Raw genomic sequence first — 19,041 nt, 5'->3', positions numbered from 1 at the left:
ATTGCTCCACTGCCAGGGAGTTTGGACAGTACACTGGTGGAGTTGCATGCTTCACCTCTCTATGCAAGAAGCCTTTCTCTTCTTTCACCTTTGTATTTTTCAATAGGAATGTGCATAGGCACTTATTTATTTTTGGGGCAGAATATGGATCCCGACTTATTGAGAGCATAAGAGGTTGTTCCTTCAGAGAATCATGTACGACCTTTAACATAGGTTTTCTCATTTATATTTTCCCCTTCTCTGTTTCTACTAGTTAGATGAGATTGAACACACAAAGTAGAAGGATGAGTATAGGCATGGGGCTTCCCAGTGTGTACATAGGTTCATGGTTGGACCAAAAATTCCCTTACAGACGGTTCGTATTTTCCATCAGGACTTCATCAACCGAAGGTTATAACCAAGCATAAAGAAGACAGACACAAGACTGGGCAAGTGCTGTAGTGTCACAAGTCTCTTCAAATTTCAGCCACATACCCTATTCAAAAGCCAGAACGTAGTAGTTGGAAACACTTATTTCCAGAAACAAAAATAGTAATATACCAAGAAAACAAAACAAATGTAAAAAAAAATAGTAAGCAAAGCAAAAAAAATGAAAACAACAACAAGCAAGCAAAGCAACCAAGTTAGCAAGAAAACAATCATGCAAATCAAAAAGCAAAGATAAACAAAAAAGAAAACACTACTCCTACTCCTACATTAAATGGTCGGGATTACATGAAATGAAATTTCCAACGAAGCCACCGTAGGCATAATCGACTTGCAGTCACAAAGATACAAGCGATTAAAACAGATAAAAAATAGTGTGCAACAGAAAATGAAAAAACTTTCACACGAGAGAGAAGGTCTTTCCTGTGGGTGGAAGAATGTGTCACAACCACCAAACACACATGCTTACATCTTCGGTGACTACCATTTTTAAACAAACCTCAGAGGCCTCCTGTAAGTGTGTGTTGTTTTGCACCAAGTTTCTCAGCGAGTGAGAGGAAGGACTGAAGCTTGTTACCTACAACATGACTTGCTAAGTAAGATTGTTCTATCCATTCAGCGATTGGATCATAAAATCCATGATGGCTATTCTGAAAGATTCATGATCTTTGAGTAGACGGATTCTTGATTCGAGAGAGGGGATCACGATGGGAATATGATATGGATAGATAGATCTGGTCATTCTCATCAGTCATGTCAAGACAGTGAGGGCCTTCCATAGCCATCAGTGCAGGCCGAAGTGCCTCACTTGCTTGACAAAAGTCTAAGAAGAAAGATGTTACATGGTGAAGATCATAGTGCACGAAGCGACTGTCATTGGATGTATTGTTGGGAAAATGATAAACTACATGACAACCACCCAAGATAGAAGAGAAATCAGACCAGTCGGTCAAGATGCCAGATTCCCAGTTTGACATGAACAAAGAAACCTTTTGAACAATTGTACGAACGCTTTGAATGAGGGAACCAAGTTCGTTGTGTGCTAGGCATGATAGAACACCCACCTGCAACTGGTGAAAAAGTGCACATGCATCATGGTCATCACAAAAATGTAGAAAGGATGCCAGCACTGTGAATGTGTGAAACCAGTTGGGGTGTGGTGAAATGAGAGTAACTTGATTCACGCGATAGGTTGTGCACTCGTCATCACATAGGGAGATTGCTGGTGTGATGAGTGGGCAGATTTGATGTGCAAAATTTGTAGAAAGACCAAAGTGTTAATTGTGAGAGAGAATATCTGATAAGTGTGATTTCGGATAGAGATGATCAACTTCAGTGTCCCATGATTACATGAGGGATGGACACTCCCACCCGAATTAGATGTAAGAGAGGTGCATGAAGATAGACATGTTGTAGCGAACTCATGGATTCGATAACTAGAGAAAATCTAAAGTTTTGAAATATCATACCCAAAACAGTAAATATTCTTTACACGGGGATCCACGTTGAGTGAAACCATGTAGATAGATGGATTGTGCATGAGAAATGAGACCTGATTTGGTTTAAAGGGCTTACTAGAGTCACGAGGTCCTGACATAACCATTAACACACATTGAAGTGCCTCGAATCCTTGACATGTCCCGAAACTTTCCAGAATTAAAAAATTGCATTTTGGATGTGAAACAGATCATGCATGGCTTGAGGATGGTTGTTGTTACTGATTTCAAAACTTCTCTTAGGATGACAACCATCTCTTTCACAGGGTTTGTCAAAATTTTCAGCAAGCTGTCTTCATGCAACACACAAGATGATGATGGGTGGGAAGAGTCCTGTGTGTTGAAACTATTTTCATCATGGACAACCTCATTTCCTTGTGTCAATCGAGGAGATAACTTAGAATATGAAGAAGCAAGAGAATGTGGAGTGTCTCTGACACATGTTGATGCATTGTGAATGATAGGACACACAGGCAAGTGAGGTGTAGAGGAAGCTTCGATATGGATGTCTGCTTTGACTGGTGCGCATTCCAGATCTGAGTTAGAGTGTACATGAGATGACAATAGATCATATGATGTGCTTGGGTGTTCATCAAAACATACGGAAGCATGGGAGTGATGACAACCCAAGACTGGAGGTTGATCGAAATAATTGATTGTGCATGATGTTTCACCAAGATTCGCAGATCAAGGATTGACCAAGAATGGGAGCTCAACGTTTTGAGAGGAATTGATTGTGTCTTCACTGTCTTACTCCTCCACCTGTATGATGAGACTGCCTTGCACATGACTGCAACTTGAGCCAGCAGCTCAAGAATCAAGAGAGTGCGCACAGCTAGCTTATGAAGTAGATCGCTCAAGTGAGTCATGGTGTAAGGAGTCATGGCTTGTAGATGATGGAGGATGGCAGAGATGCAGATTAGACTCAAGACTTGGGTTAGGAATGGTGATGTCCTCTTACGGAATGGAGGGATGAGTTTTCGCCATAGGATTTCCTAACCATTCTAGAATTTCCTCCGTTGGGGTGGGAGACAGCTGAGCAGATGGATTGGGAACATGTTGCGCAAATTTCTCAGCTTTGCAACTACTGCGAGGGGGAACCCTCTTTGAGACATGAGGTGTCTCATGATCTGCAAGAGTTGAGGAAGAAGGGAAATTAGGAGGTTCACCGTTTCGGGAGACATGAAACAAGCGTTTCAGCTCTTGGCTCATGAAGTCAAGGTCCACAAATTCCTCAAGAATTTCATGACGTAGGTGAAGAAAGCAGGTAGAAAAGCCCTCAACTTATTTGTCAGGCTTCATTATTAAATGAGAGATTCTTTCATAGACATATTGGTGGTCACACTCATCGAAGGCTTGATGGAGCTCCTTGAAGAAAATGAGAAGGGAATGGATGGAAGTAGGTGGAAGGGTATGACACCACTGATTAGCACGACCTTCAAGGGTGAGGAAGAAGAGTATGCAAACAAGCTCATCACTATCGATTTCATGAGATTCACAAAAATGAAGAAAATCATAAATGTGCTCAGTTATGGACATTCTGTCCTCACCGTCAAAGTTTAACAAGGACAAGTGATCGAGAATCTCATCAGGGATTGATAACTGATTAAGGGAGAAATGAGAGAAATACCCCGAAAGCACGAATTGTGTATTATTCATTGGGTAAGAGATTCAACCTAGATGTAGGGGCTCAACATGTCATTTGAACCTCCTTGTAACGCCAAAATGTTGACAGTGCTAGATCCGCCAACATTAGGGGATCACCTCGATATGAAGTCCCAACTAGACTTCACACCATTTGGTGTGGGAGTCCCATCTGATACGATGGCCTAGTTGCCATTATCTTAAGGCTTTTCCTCAACTCTTGTTTGTCAACACATGAGAGTGGTTTGCTTTGTCTTCGAGAAGTGAGGTTCGTGTGCCTGGTGAGTGTAAGTGTCACTTGTGTCAATGGTTCTTTCACTGTCAAGGGAGAGGGTGAGAGTGAGTTCCAGGTCGATTGGGAGTAGTCCCAACACTGCTAGGAACACACAACACAACAAGACATACACAACTTCTGGCGGAGTAGTCCACACACATGCAGAAGCCACGACACACAAGGGAAGATAACACGTATAACACTCAGCGGATTAGTCCACATGAGTGCAATGGTAGTTTACAACAAGTTCCATGTGAAAGGTCTGTCTGATGTCCAGGAGAGTAGTCTACATGGGCGAGACAACGTTAAAAACATATAAAACACATTCCCATTAACATATTATGCATTAAAAAAAGTGAAATAGTTCAAATCTAGAACATAGGTTAGAGAAACATGCATCACAAGTGTTAAATATTAGTCTTACAACAGTTACAATACATGTGTGAAAACATGCTGGCCTGGTAGCAGGCTTCTGAATTAAGTAAAAGTTCCAAGACACATCGTTACACCATACATCACTAACCCCATGTGAGAGGCATTGGAGCCACTAATTACTCCTCAAAGGAAAGATTACAGACTCTCTTGGCTATGTGGGAGGAGTTGAGGTGAAAATTCTTCTTCATGTACAAATGAGGGGTTATTTATAGCCAAGGGTGAAAACTGACCCTTGTGGCTATTCGACTACCCTCATGACCATTTGACTTCCAGAATTTTTGACTTTAGATGACTCTTTGTAAAACAAGTGGGTCTCTTGGACATCCACGTTACATTACATTGATTGACAACATAGCCCATAGTGGATATGTGGGTGACATGACTCATGACATGAATCAACATGACAGTGCTGGTACATTCGTGCTGTTGCTGGAGTGCATGTCGAGCTACAGTGTTGTTGGGTGATGGATGTCTTCATGGTGTATCACAACTTCACCTCTACATGGCAAAGTGCACAGAGTCTTCGATGGTCTTTGGTTTGCTTGATGATGCTTAGGAATTTTACTCCTTGGTTGCAGGTTGGAAAGCTTGACAGGCTCATCTATTCGTGAAAGGTGCATGTTCGTCTGTTTGTTCGTTTGTGAGAACATCTTGCATGTTTTCTCGTCCGTCCTTCTGTGAACATATATTTGCATGATCATCTGTTTGTGAGCACATCTCTTTGCATGCATCTTTCATTCATCCATTAGTGAACCTATCATTTTGCGTGTGCTCCTTTCGCTCATCCAATTCGTCATCTTTCCATGTTTGTTGGTGTACATATACCTGTAGTCACTCATGACGAGACGACATCAAATCCAAAACCTCTTAGTCTACCATGAGACATGATAATTTTGGATGCAGGTGACCGGCAGAGGCAACAAGGTTGTGAAGCAGGATGATGGCTCTGGACGCTACTGATGAAAACTATGCAAGAGTCACTAAGTGATGAGGATGGGAAATCCAAGTCGACAGTGACTGTTTGCGAGGTCTGGCTCGGCTAGAAGGAAAATTTGTACAAATTTTGGGAGGGACAATCCGGGTTGCAGGAAGGAAAGTTAGGCAGGATCTGTGTAGTTTTTGGAACGAGCAGGCCGTAGGGGCTGGAAGGCCAAATTTGTGCAATTTTCTAGAGGAATAGGTCAGGTTGCAAGGAGGCCCAGTAGCCAGAGATTTCCCAATTTTGGGGAGGAACTCCGTGGGGTCACTAGAAGCCAAAACTACGCAATTCTCATAGGGAACTAGAAGTTGGCTTCTGGGGTCACTGGCAGCCAAAAATGTGCAATTCCTAGAGGGAAATGGAAGTTGGCTGTTGGGTCACTGGCAGCAAAAACTGCATAATTCCTAGAGGGAACTAGTATTTTGCTACTAGGAGCTACTGGCACAGAAAACTGCATTGAGGATGGGAGACTGGCCTGCTGATCATCTCTGTGAAATTTCTGAGCTGAGCAAACTGCTGGGCAGTAGAAGGTCTGCTCATGAAAACTACGTAATTTCTTTAATGAGCAGCCAGTTGACTACTGGGATGACTGACTGGGAAAGCTGCACAATTTTCTGAGGGAGATAGGGATAAGCACTTGGTGTTTGTCCAGCCTATCTATGAAATTTCTTTAGTTAGCTGAGCGGGTAGGTTCAGTGGCCTCTGTGCAAATTTTTGAGGGGAGTCAGTCCCGGGGTGATTACTGGGTCTGACTGTCCGGGTGGTCAGTATGAAAGTTGATTAAATTGCTTGCGGGTGGCGCAACTTGAAAAGACTTGCTTGATGCTTTTGTGTTGTTCTGGTTGAAAATCGATCGAGTCGATGATGGGGTGATGGTCCGACAGTCAGAGGGGAGTCTGGTCGTTAGAACTTCAACAAAAATGATGAAGTGTGTGAACAATCAAAAGATGCATAGGTGATACTGATCATGCAAACACACACTTTCATGACTTGACGACGAAACGAATCAAACCATCCAGAAACATATGTTCAACATGAAGGACCGACGGTGCAAGTGACAAGCGTGACACTGTTGATTGACTGTTCATTGATCGATATGACACTTGCTCAACAGTGAATGTGACTCCATGTGTGAGTCTGACAGATGATTTCATAGTGAACATAACAAGCACGTACGAAGCGAAGACTTTGAGCATAATGAGAACATGGTCACAAGCATGACTTATACACTAGCATGCATAAACTTAAATGAAATGAACAAGCAAGGTGGATGCAAGGATTCACACGAGCTCACGGAGTGAACTCGAGTGTATGCAGTCATCAAGTGAAACTCTCAAGGGAGACTCCGAATTAGGTGCAGGGAAAAATTTTGGAGGGTGGTTGTAGCCGCTACAACACTAATATAAGGGCTTCATATTATTCTATGCTATTGGTACATTGAAAATTAAGCCTGTACGAGTGACCCTCAACATGATTATTTCCTATGTTCACCACCCAAATTGCTGCTCCAGAACCATCTTTGCTACAAGATCCATCAAAACTCATGTTCCAAAGAGGTTCAGGAGGAGTATTTAGGTTTGCTATTTGTGTTTGGGTTGGGTCTGTTCTATAAATTTCAGTTTCAACATTGATCAACTAAGTGTTGATATCTCCATCATTGTAAAGAATGAAAGATTCCAAATCTGAGTGAACAGAATAAAGAGGATAGTTGTGAGGTTTCTCTTGACTACTCACCAGGAATTTCATCAAGGTTTCCTTATATAACTTTCTTTGCTGCCAAAAAACTGGTATGGTGGCAAGGGTCATATCCATTTGTCAGGTTCCTTGTAATTTTTCTCCCCATGAGCGTGACAACAACATGCCATACTTAGGGGTAATATCTATAACCACTATATCCATTACCAAACTTTTAGCTGGGATTTGTCCTAAAGTAACACACAGGTCTTTGATGAGACCTAGACATCTTACTTTACTGGAATAAAAAGAGTATAAGTATTTATAAGGTTTGGCAATGTCAGGTCCCAATTTCTCCATAACATCTTTAGGAATTAAGTTGTGGGAAGCTCCTGAATCCAACATAGCAATATGGAGGATTTTAGCAAGAATATTTAGGCTAACATAGAATGGAGGAACACCCCCATCCTATGGTTTTACCTAAACTTTCAGACCAAATAAGAGTTCAGGCTAGTCATCATTCATATTTATAGAGTCAGTGGTCTCCCCTATGTTTAAAGCTTTCATTACTTGGGGTATGTACATGTTTTTGTTCGTTAACTCTGTGAGAAGAGTAGGGATTTAAAATTTTCTAATTCATTCTCAATGTTGAACGACATTTGAATCTTAATAAAGTTGGGAAGTTTAGATTGATCTGTGTTTTGCTTTGTTATAGGTTCTTTTTGTTGACTGGTGGTTGGGATATTTGTTCGAGTAGTTTTAGAAACGCTATCAACTATCTTCTTGACATGGATTTCTTAACTAGAACTATCCACAGTTTTCTTAGGAAGATTGTCTGCGGTTTTCCTAAGTTCAAGTTCAGAGGATTTTTTAGTAGGATTATCTGATTTTTTGGTGTTGAGAGTGTCTGGATTCTTTTTGATCCTAAGGTTATACTGCCTATGGAATTCCATTATGACATTTTCAAACCCTTGTTTATATTCATCTGATTCCTCAAAGTTTAGTTTAGTTTGAGTTGGGAGAAAAAGTTCTTGCTCCTCTTGAGTGAGGAAAATTGTTTCATCATCATTTATCCCCATCAAATTTATTTGATTATCATCCAAATCTTCAACAATATTCCCCTCATCATCTGTGTAATTTTCCTGAAAAGGAGGCCAAACCTACTGGTCTGGACCCTTTTGTTCTCTTTGTTTAATTTGGGGAACATTCCTTCTAAAGTTTTGGTTTCTATTTTGAGGAGCATTTTGGTTCTCTCTCACTTGAGTTTGGTCATTGATGTTTACTCTTTGCATCATTTGATTTACTACCCTCACTAAGTTATCAATTTTATGATCAATAGCAGAAGTATAAGGCTCTTCTTTTATGGTAACCTTGCGTTCAGATTTTAATTTGGCCTTCTTGGCTAAGATGTTAGCTTCAACTTTAATAGCATTAGCTTGCATTTCTTCCAAATTTGTCGGGTCTCTCTCTCTAAGTTGATATTCCATGTCTACATAAAAACCATAAGGAAAATAGATTAAAGCCAGGCCAGGGGAGGGTTTGATGTCTTGTGGAATGACATTGTAAATAGTATTAAACCGTTCACAGTTTTATTCCACACTTTTATTTGTTTTTTTGTTTGTTTGTTTTTTTTTTTCTTGGTTTTTTTGTTTGTTTTTTTGTTTTTGTTTGTTTTTTTGTTTTTTTTTATTTTTTGTTTGTTTTGTTTGTTTTGTTTGTTTTTTGTTTTTTGTTTTGTTTTTGTTTTTGTTTTTTCTTTTTTGTTTTTGTTTTTTGTTTTTTGTTTTGTTTTGTTTTTTGTTTGTTTTTTTTGTTTTTGTTTTTGTTTTTGTTTTTGGATTTTTCTTGATCTCCCATCTAGCTAAAAAAGTTTGATGTAATGCATCAAGGTTGGCTATACTTCTAGCAGGTAAACTCCTAAACCATGTTTTGACATCACCTCCTAAACTTTGAGGAACCAATCTCATTTTGACATTGGCTTCATCTACTTCTTGAAGGTCAATGATCCGAATGGAAAATGGCATAAACCCATGGTACTCATCCACCCATATTATTCATCGACCCATGGAATTTACCCATGGTATTGTAAATGGCATCCACCCATGGTATTGTAAAATCCACCCATGGTATTCATTCACCCATGGAATTGACCCGTGGTATTATAACTGAAAAATACTATAAGTAACAAGTCACATTTTGTAAAAGAACATATTGCCCGCCACAATGTAGCCTTTACAGTTCAGAGGCATGTAGCCACACATCTATTCTCAGAGATAAGCTACCATCGCCCTAGCTAGTTTATTTCCATTTCTGGTTGTAAGCATATTTCAGTATTTTCCATTAATGAAATGAAGCATTATTTCTACCGCATCTTTTTGTATATGGTTATCTCGGTATTTTGTGGCGTTCCTGTTTAAATCCAGATCAGTCGGTTTTAAAAAAAAATTCTTTGTGGTGTTGCTTTTTGGCCATTCTCCTATTTTTCTTCTGGCATCTCAAGTTTTCAGATCTTGGGGGTCTCTCTACCCCAAGATCCATTTCAATCTTTTATATGTTGGGGGCCTCCACCCAAGAACCGGATCAGTGGTATCAGAGCAGGTTACAATTCCATGGGAATGAGGGTTTCATGCATATTTCAGTCTCAATTTTTTTGTAGGAATTTTTTTGGGCGGCGACTTTTCAGATCAGATTTGAAACATTTGGTACAAAATTTACAAAAACAAATACCAGAACTGGATTCCTTGTGAAAAATCACCCAATTTCAAAAACAAAATGGGTCGAATCGGAGTCCAGATGTGGGAGATATCGCTGATTTAAAATCAGCTATTTTATCAGAATTTTTGTGACGGCGGAACTGTTGCAGTGCGAATTTGAGATCTCAGAGTGTCTAGATAAGGATTCCCAGCTCATGGGAAGATGAAAAATGATCCCTCTACTTCTAAAAATAGGTTATAATAAATATTCTAAGTTATATTGGCCGAGTTATGTCCATTTTAATTCTGGAGTAGCATTCGGAGTGGGTTCCCATTGGAGACGTGCCCTCCCACCCCACTTTAGTAGGCACCTGCTTCACATTCATCAGTTTCAACATAGCAGCATTCGGCTTGGGTTATTTGGAGACGTGCCCTCCCACCCCAAGCTATGTAGGCACCTGCTACTTCATCAACAACCAACATCATGGTTATGGGTCAACCGCATAAAATCCTTGTCATCGAAGCCCATTTGCTAGGCCGCACACTGTCAGAATCACAGTTGGTCACTAGCATTACAGGGTATCTCTATCCTTGGATCTTCGTTTATCAGGGTTTTGGGTTAACCACATAAACCCTTATCTTCAGTGGCTCTTCATATTCAACAAAGTCTTTGCAGGATGGAAGTTTACGCAATTAGGACCATTGCTTCTGAAGGAGGGAGGAATGATCCGAATGGAAAATGGCATCAACCCATGGTACTCATCCACCCATATTATTCATCGACCCATGGAATTTACCCATGGTATTGTAAATGGCATCCGCCCGTGATATTGTAAAATCCACCCATGGTATTCATTCACCCATGGAATTGACCCGTGGTATTGTAACTGAAAAATACTATAAGTAACAAGTCACATTTTGTAAAAGGACAGATTGTCCGCCACAATGTAGCCTTTACAGTTCAGAGGCATGTAGCCACACATCTCTTCTCAGAGATAAGCTACCATCGCCCTCGTTGGTTTATTTCCATTTTTGGTTGCAAGCATATTTCAGTATTTTCCATTAATGAAATGAAGCATTATTTCTACTGCATCTTTTTATATATGGTTATCTCGATATTTTGTGGCGTTCCTGTTTAAATCTAGATTAGTCGATTTTAAAAAAAAGTTTCTTTGTGGTGTTGCTTTTTGGGCATTCTCCTCTTTTTCTTCTGGCATCTCAAGTTTTTAGATCTTGGGAGTCTCTCTACCCCAAGATCCATTTCAATCTTTTAGATCTTGGGGGCCTCCTCCCAAGATCCGGATCAGTCAAACACATAATTCATTCTATCCACATGTTGCTGAGAAGTATAAGAACCAGTGTTATCAAAGGTCACAATTTTAGATTGGTAATCTCTAGGCATAGCATTTAGCTAGACTGGTAACACCAAAGGTGCATACCTACCTACCATAACTGGTTTGGAAGATTGACTGGAAGATGGACCTGATGTAGGTGTAGTTGTGATAACTACATGGATAGTAGGAATAACAGTTTGAGATATCACAAGTGAGGAAGTTGAGACTATGAAATGAGTAGGACTGGGAGGTTGTAGATGAACAGACTGGGAATATTGGGTAGACAAAGAGGCTGTTGCAACTGTTAAAGCAGAAAAATTAATAGATTGTTGAATATAAGATTCTTTAATAGCTTGGTCCAAAACTAAAACTAGACCTTGTAATTTGTCAAATTGTTGTAGGGATTCAAGATCGGGATCTGTTTCAAGAAGCTGGGTTTAGGGTATATATACCTAATTATTAGCCTAATTACAAACAATATGATCTAATCTTGGTAGACAAATAGGAAATGTAGGCAGCTGAAAGGAAAGGTGACCCTGTTTTGATGGTTTCGGTTGCTGAGTCAACCCGAAACTATGTTGTGTTGCTTAACTGACCGTCGTACAGGCTGCTGCACTGGAAATTGTTTTACTGTTTCTGAATTATCCGTCAATCCAGTAAATCGACCAATTATTCCCATCTCTTTTCATCTAGTATTTTCAATTTTGTTACCATCAGTAAATTTCATCTACCTCTGTGTATTTGGTAAAGTTGGCTTCATAGTAAAAATGTGTTTTACCTCATTCTGTACATAGAAATCATTTGACATGGTTTCCAAAAATGCTTTTGTTGTCATACTGTCGTTAATACCACTGAACTTGATTATGCTTCTAGTTGTTTCTTTCATCTTTAGGATATAGTCTTCCTGAGTGATTAATTTGTCATTTATTACATAAATGATGGGCAGTCCCTTTTGGATCAATGCTTCAATTCTGTTAGTGAACCTATTTACTTGTAGCTCCAAGGTTTCACATCTTTCTTCCAACTAATCAATAAGGTTCCTCTTTGTAAAGACTTTCTTGACTTCTAGAATGGTAGCAGTTCTATCACTGATCCCTACTTCTTCAAGCTCGTACTTGGAATTTGAGTTCAAGAACCTAATAATGTTGGAGGCTTCTATGGGCATCTCTTCCAGCTTCTCTCTTCCTTGCATAATAGTTTTTGTAGCCTTTTCTGTCATCTCTTTCTGCTCAAATATGATTTGGACAGAACACTAAATCTCATTTATAAAGTCTAGTATATTCATCTAAATGGTTTTCTTGGCTTGGGACAAGGTCTAAGAAATTGAAGTGTCTCTCTCTACCTTCCGCAACTTCTCCAACAGTCTTTGGGATTTCTGCATTTTAGTAACCCAAGCAACTTCAGTTTTGGCCTTTTGCACTTCTAAAGCTTTGAGTTGGCCCTGCAAAGTCTCAATTTCCTTTGACTGGAATGACATGTTCTCCAGTGTCTTTGTTACTTGTTCAATGCTCACATTTTGATTGGAAGAAGTGGCTGCAGCGTTTGTTCCTGTTGCCGGAAGCTAAGAAATGGGTATGGCATCCAGGGGGACAATGACCATCTTCTGGCTCTCTTCTTTCTCCTTTATCATTTTCTCCATTTCTACCTCCATCTGCCTAATCTGTATATTATTCTCTATGATCAGCTTCATCATGTCTGCTTTCTGTGCTTCACTTTCTTCGATATCCTTGGTCAATGGGTCCTTTGTGGCTCGCAACTTGAGTTGCTTTCTCAAGGCTGCAATGTCCAGGTTCTTCTTTTTAATAATCTCCTCAACAACATTAACATCTTTGGGATCATATCCTATGTTAACCACTAAGTCTTCCAAAGACTTGATCCTGTTATATTTGGCTAAGGGGGACACTTTCTCCATCTTCAACTGTGATTGAACATTGGCAAATGAAACCTACATTTTACATAGTGACATAGCAGTGTTAGTCAAAGTGGAGGATATTATTTCACTAGTTTGCTTGTGCATCTCCATTTGATCAATGGGATGTATGTTTTTAGTGTTGAATTCAAAAGTAGTTCTCTTGTAGTTGACTGCTGATTTTGGCTGTGGAATTTGGGCCTCAAGAAAGGCCATCTGCATTTTCCCATGCTCTGTGTCAAAGACTAACAACAACCTACTCTATGAGCTGGAGGTCTGCTTCCAGAATTGATTATTTGTTCTCTTCTTGTCACTAATCTTGAACTCTTTAGCTTCACTCCTAGTTGTTGATGAAGATCCTTCCTCCCTCTTTCTTTTGTTTGATTTTTCCTGAGGAGTAGGAGTCTGCAAACTAGAAGTGGAAAAGAGTTGTTCTTCAGCTTCATGCAAAGTGTTTTCTATCCATTCCAGTTGATTGGCATACTGCTCTATTTCTCGCCTTGAATTATGAACGTAAGGAGTTTTTTTATTCTCCACTCTGAGCTTTGAAATGATGCCATAAGGGTCATAAGCCCATGTAAAGATCAAACTAAACTTCATTTCTTTAAGCATCTTGTTTGCTTCTTCACTTGTTGTTCTTGTGTTACATAAAAACGGGTCCACATGTGTCTTTATTATGAACTATGATTTCTTCTTAGCTACTACAAAACAAATGTCATCCGAATTCAACATCTGTCCAATATACTCTAGGGAAAAAATCCTCATTGGGAGGTATTTGGGGAGTTTATAGGGTGCCAATTCACAACCATAAACCTAATTTCTATGTAATTTTTGTATAAATACCAATCCCCAGTCTTTGCTTGATTTGTCAGGTGAAAAATTCTCTTTATTTCCTCACTGATCCTCAGTTGAATTGCACTGTTAAGAATGTTCATGGATGGGCAAACAAAATATTCAATGCACTGCTTATAAGAGAACTCATGTTGTTCTTTCATGACCAATGAGGCACAAAAGATCACCAGTTGCTAGTTTCTTACATCATCAAGCTTCCACAATGCAAAATTTAATGTTTCTGCATGATAGTAGAGGAACATATAAATCAAAATGGAGGTGTAATTGAACACTTTTTTTGTGGGAAAATTTATGAATTGTTCATGAATACTGTCAGCCAAGAATTGACTGAAATTGAACACCAAGGAGGACTTGCTGTTTATGGAAAATATGGAGAGGAATCCTAAAATTGGCTCATCTACCCACTGCTTAGAATAATGACCCAAAATGTAGCAAATCATGGATATAATTTGCTTCCCCCAATCAGGGAAGATGGAGGATTCTTTTTAGGCAATTAGGCATTCTCGGGTAAGAAAATCTCAAATATTATGGCTTTGGTGGAGAAATCCAGCTTCTGATAAAGCTGGGTGAGGGCTTCTAAGGAGAAAGGAGTATTATTTTCCACAGTGAGAGCCAACATCATTTGGTCAATGGATTGGATAGTAATTGTGAAGAGAATGTAGCCTATAGGGGCAACGATAGCTCTTTGAGAAGGAACATATCATGATTGACACCTTCTGGTAAACTCTGGGGCTTGGAATGTCAGGGGTAAAATGTAATGGGGGAGGCTAGACTCCCAGAGCCCAGTTTCATCAGTCTTATATGCATTTTTATCTTCTAACCAACAATATAACTCAAGAAAATCACAGTCACATTGGGCTTCATTAATCCTGTAATCCCTATCGGCTAAAGGTATATGATCTAAATCTATAGAAGGGGGAAATAAAGGATTAACAGGCTTATCTTGAGTGTTAGTATTCAGAGGTATGACTGTAAGAATCTGAGAACAAGAGTATTTTATAAAAGAGCTTACCAGGGTAAGTGCTTGAGTAACAAGCTATCATGTAAAAGAAACAGGGAACTGTCAGGTTTCTGTCGTGTTCTGGTTGCGGAATAGCTCTGAGAGTGATCGATGTTGAAAAATGTCAATAAGAGATGACAAACAGTAAAAAGAAAGAGAGCAATTGGATGAGAAGTAAAGAAAGGAGAGTGATGGGTTTAGCAGGTTTTAAATGTCGAGAAGGTCCGGTTGAAAATGACGTGGGACCATTAGTTTTTGAACAGTTACCCAGGAGAATAAAATTAATGGCAAACGGTTATTTCCTAGGAGGGCATTCAATAAGCCAATGGTTATACAACGTGGTGGGAGGAGAGTGGTGGAGGAGCGGTGGTGGGGCGTGGTAGAGCGGGGGAGGGAAAGGTGGTTTTCAGAGGGGGTAGCACGCGGTATATGGTTTTGGTGAGGAGGGGTACGAAATCACGAGAGGGTGACACGTAGGGGATGGGGCCCAGAGGGATAAACAACTTTTCGGACCCCCCCGACAGTAAAGGAAATATGGAGAGGGGGGGTCGAAGGTGGATGAGGCCCGTGGATGAGGAGTGGGAGTGGATCCCGAGGCTTTCAAACTATTGTACTTTAACCATAATACGACAACCAAGATTTTTTCCGTATGCGCTATTTAACTTTTTCTTTCCTGACTTAGGATAAATTTAAAAATAGACATATGAAAGTACTTTATTCCCATAGCGCACATATTTTCCCTTTAGCCTATGATCAAAACTTTGGATAAAAATGATATAGGAAAATATTTACAAAATATCTAATCTACCTACCCTTAGCTAAACTACAATTTTTTATTTTTCAAAAGGGTGCACTTAAACTAGCAAACCCACTTTATTTTATTTTATACAAAATGAAAAACCATCTAACCTATCCCTTATTTCTCCAATTGTTCCAGATTAAACAGTTGAATCAATGTCATTTTCTACCTGACTACTGATTTACCCAGATTAAACTGTTGGGCAAATCTTTATTCTCTAACCTAATTTACAAAAATTGAAAGGAGTTTAATCATGATTACACTGTATGATTAAACTAAAAACTAATGGTTGTGGCATTTTGAACAAGCTGCACACAACCTTTATTTTAACAATAATGAAGAAATCTAACTATCAGTAGTGGTACTTAAACTTGCAACACTTTCAGTATAATTCTTTTTTTTTTTTCTTTCTTTTGGCGGGGTTTAATCTTTTCTTCTTTTTCTCTTTGTTTTTCTTATTTATACCCTCTTTTCATTTTTTATTCTATTTTTTCTTCTATTTGGAAATCATTGGAAAATTGACAAGTATTTACAAAATAAGATTCCTGAGATACAAACTCAATTACCTTGAGATCCTATAAATTATAGGACCCTAACAGTGCCAGTGCAAGCTCATACATACATACTTATAGATGATAGGGTAATATTTGTCCCAATGACTAATTAAGGTTATAAGCTACATTATCCAGAAAATTCACCCTGATTTCGAAAACAAGACTAGACACATTTACCTATGAAATACTATATTGATCCTCAATGACACACCTGACAGTTGTGAGCCGAAAAACCTTTACTATTAATACACTGAACCATAAGACATGAAATCCCTCTTCTGGTCTTTAGAAAGGATCTAGGAGATAACTGAACCATATAATTGGCTCATGAGAAACAACTAAAGTATACTTGTAACTGAGATTCCAATGTCCTTGAAAGATGATCATTCGATTTTCCTTTCTAATAGTGTTATGTTGATTCGAATATGCTAACTGTTCCCTGAATAGGTGTATGCATTTATTAACCATCTGTGTGTATCAGATAATATAGATCAGTGCCTCGTAATTATTCAAAACATATGCCTATAGTATCAAGTCACTCTTCAACTACTCTCTAGTTTTAATATTTAACACAATATACAAAACTAACAAACATGTATCATACCTTAGAAGCATGTATTAAATATATATGATCAAAGGTGTTTTATAAAGGAAAAGAGAGAAAAATGGTCAAAATAAGAGGAATCATTTTGTAGCAAAAACGATCCATTTTCTATTGAAAATATTAGCGAGAAAAGAGTTCTTTGATTTGTGTCTTAATCATAGGAGCTAGAACGAGTTACTTCTTGTGCATGACTCGAGTTCCTAAAAATTAGGAGATACCCTATAAATTAGGATGGGTTCTTATAATTTAGGAATCAGTCCCTAAAAATTAGGATGAATTAGGATGTGGTTAACTGATGTGTTGAAATTTAAAGTTGTAACATCCCCAGGTTAAAAGTTCATGTAATAAAGTTAATAAAGGCAAAAATAAGACCAAGGTCATGGGACACATATTCCAGGTTGAATGTTGAGAAAAAACATAGCGATGGGGATCACTTGTGATTAATCAATGGTTATGGAAATTGGCAAAGGTAAAGTGGCATTAATTGGCATTTATTTATGAAAATAGTGGAAAATAGGAGAAAAGGAAGGTGAAAGGTGACAAAACTGCATGTGAGGAAAATTGAAGCAAAAGATAAAGGAAAATAAAGAAAATAGAGACCTCAATGATAAAAAGGCTTATGAAGACAAATTCACATCCCTTTCTTAGTTTTATCTTGGAGCCCTGTTCTATTCTCTCTCTCTCATACTCTTACACACTTAGAGTATTATTGGAGCACTCTTGGAGGATTTTAGCATGTAACATTGGATTTTTAGAAAGAAGGCAAAGGAAAGCAGGAAAGCATAAGGGAACATGTGGATCGGTTGCTATAGCGGGATCTCCTTGCAGGTAACAAGCTGCATGTATGATCTCCTTGTTGATTTACGGATGCATGATATATGCATGTTGTTATTTGGTTATGATATGTCATTGGCATGGAGGATTTCCTAGATTGACATTAGTTTTAGCTTTGCCTTTCCATTTCCTAGATAACCATGGTGTTGTGGGTTTTCTATTTTATTGTTTTATAGTTGATGCTCATAATTCCTTATGGCTATGGGTTGGAACAAATTCTCAAGAGCTCTAGAAAAACATGGGTTGAGTTACTAGTCCTGGAGCCTTGGTTGGACAAATTCTCTGGAGCCCTTGGTGGGTTGAGTTACTAGTCCTAGAGTTGGGTTGAAAAAATGCTATAGAGCCCTAAAAGGTTGTGGGTTGAGTTACTAGTTCTTGGAGCCCTAGACAGCAGGGTAGAGACCGTTCTGGTTGGTGTTAGTTATGTTTGACCATGAGGTGGAATCATTGGTTGAGGGTTGAGGTGGTTTGGCCTCTAGAAGCCTTGGTTTGGTTTATTCCACAAGGTCCCACATCCATGCTTGGAATATGGCGCGGGGGTGATTGGCTAAAAGAGATATTTGGTTCAACCCAATCTATGGTCGGATGGTACATAGATGTCCATGGCTTGGTTGGCTTTTGCATTTGTTAACAAGAGATCTTTTCATATTGTATCCTATGAGTACTTATAATTGAGATGATGTGGAATTGATGGCTATTCTATTATGGTTTATATGTTTTTCATTCACTAGTTATATGTTGGTTATATGATGTATATTAGCTATGGCTGTTGATGTGTTTTGATTTGTTAATGAATGGTTAAATAATGCATGAGCTAAAAAATGTTATTGCAGCTATTGTGAGAGGAGATTAGACCTTATTGGTGATTCTCAGATAAGTATCAGAGCCCTATGTTCAGATATGAATTCATGACTTGTATATTACAGGTTCTCCACATGTTTGATGAAATGGCTGTCATGGTTAGGCCTAGATAGGTAAAGTATTTGATTAATTTTTGTATGAATTTATTTTTGTTGATGTCAATTATCATTCTGGAAAGTCTCACTGAGTACTAGGAAACGATCTAGAGGCCGAACTGGAATTTAGGCTCAAAATTCAGGATTTCACCCTCTGAACTAGACAAATTGGGTTGCAACTGCATGGATGCAGTGTTATGCATGTGGTTGGTGACTCCCAACTTCATGGAGGCCTTGTTGTGGGTGCGGTTGTGGGCCCAAGGATGAGAAATAGAGGTCTAGCTCAGGGTTTTGCCACCTAGAGTGGTTGGTTAGCCTTTGAGTGTCCTATAGCTGCTGTAGGATGTAGTGAGTTATCAATTTGTCATCATTCGTCAGCCCCACTTCCTTAATTGGATTTAGAAGGTCAAGTTATGTCATAGTAACTCCTTCTCTCATGTTTACCCTAACAAGTTGGTGAAATTGGGTAGATGTGGGAGGGGTGGTTACATATTGGTACCAAAGCTCCCAAGTTCAAGCACTTGGACTAGTTTGGTGGAATTTGTTTGTCATGCATGCATGTCCATTGTTTATGTGCC

This window comes from Pinus tabuliformis, chromosome 6, assembly GCF_031772625.1.
Source record: "Pinus tabuliformis cultivar Carrire ecotype Pingquan chromosome 6, CPIR1, whole genome shotgun sequence".
Taxonomy (NCBI): domain Eukaryota; kingdom Viridiplantae; phylum Streptophyta; class Pinopsida; order Pinales; family Pinaceae; genus Pinus; species Pinus tabuliformis.
This window is presented reverse-complemented; position numbering follows the sequence as displayed.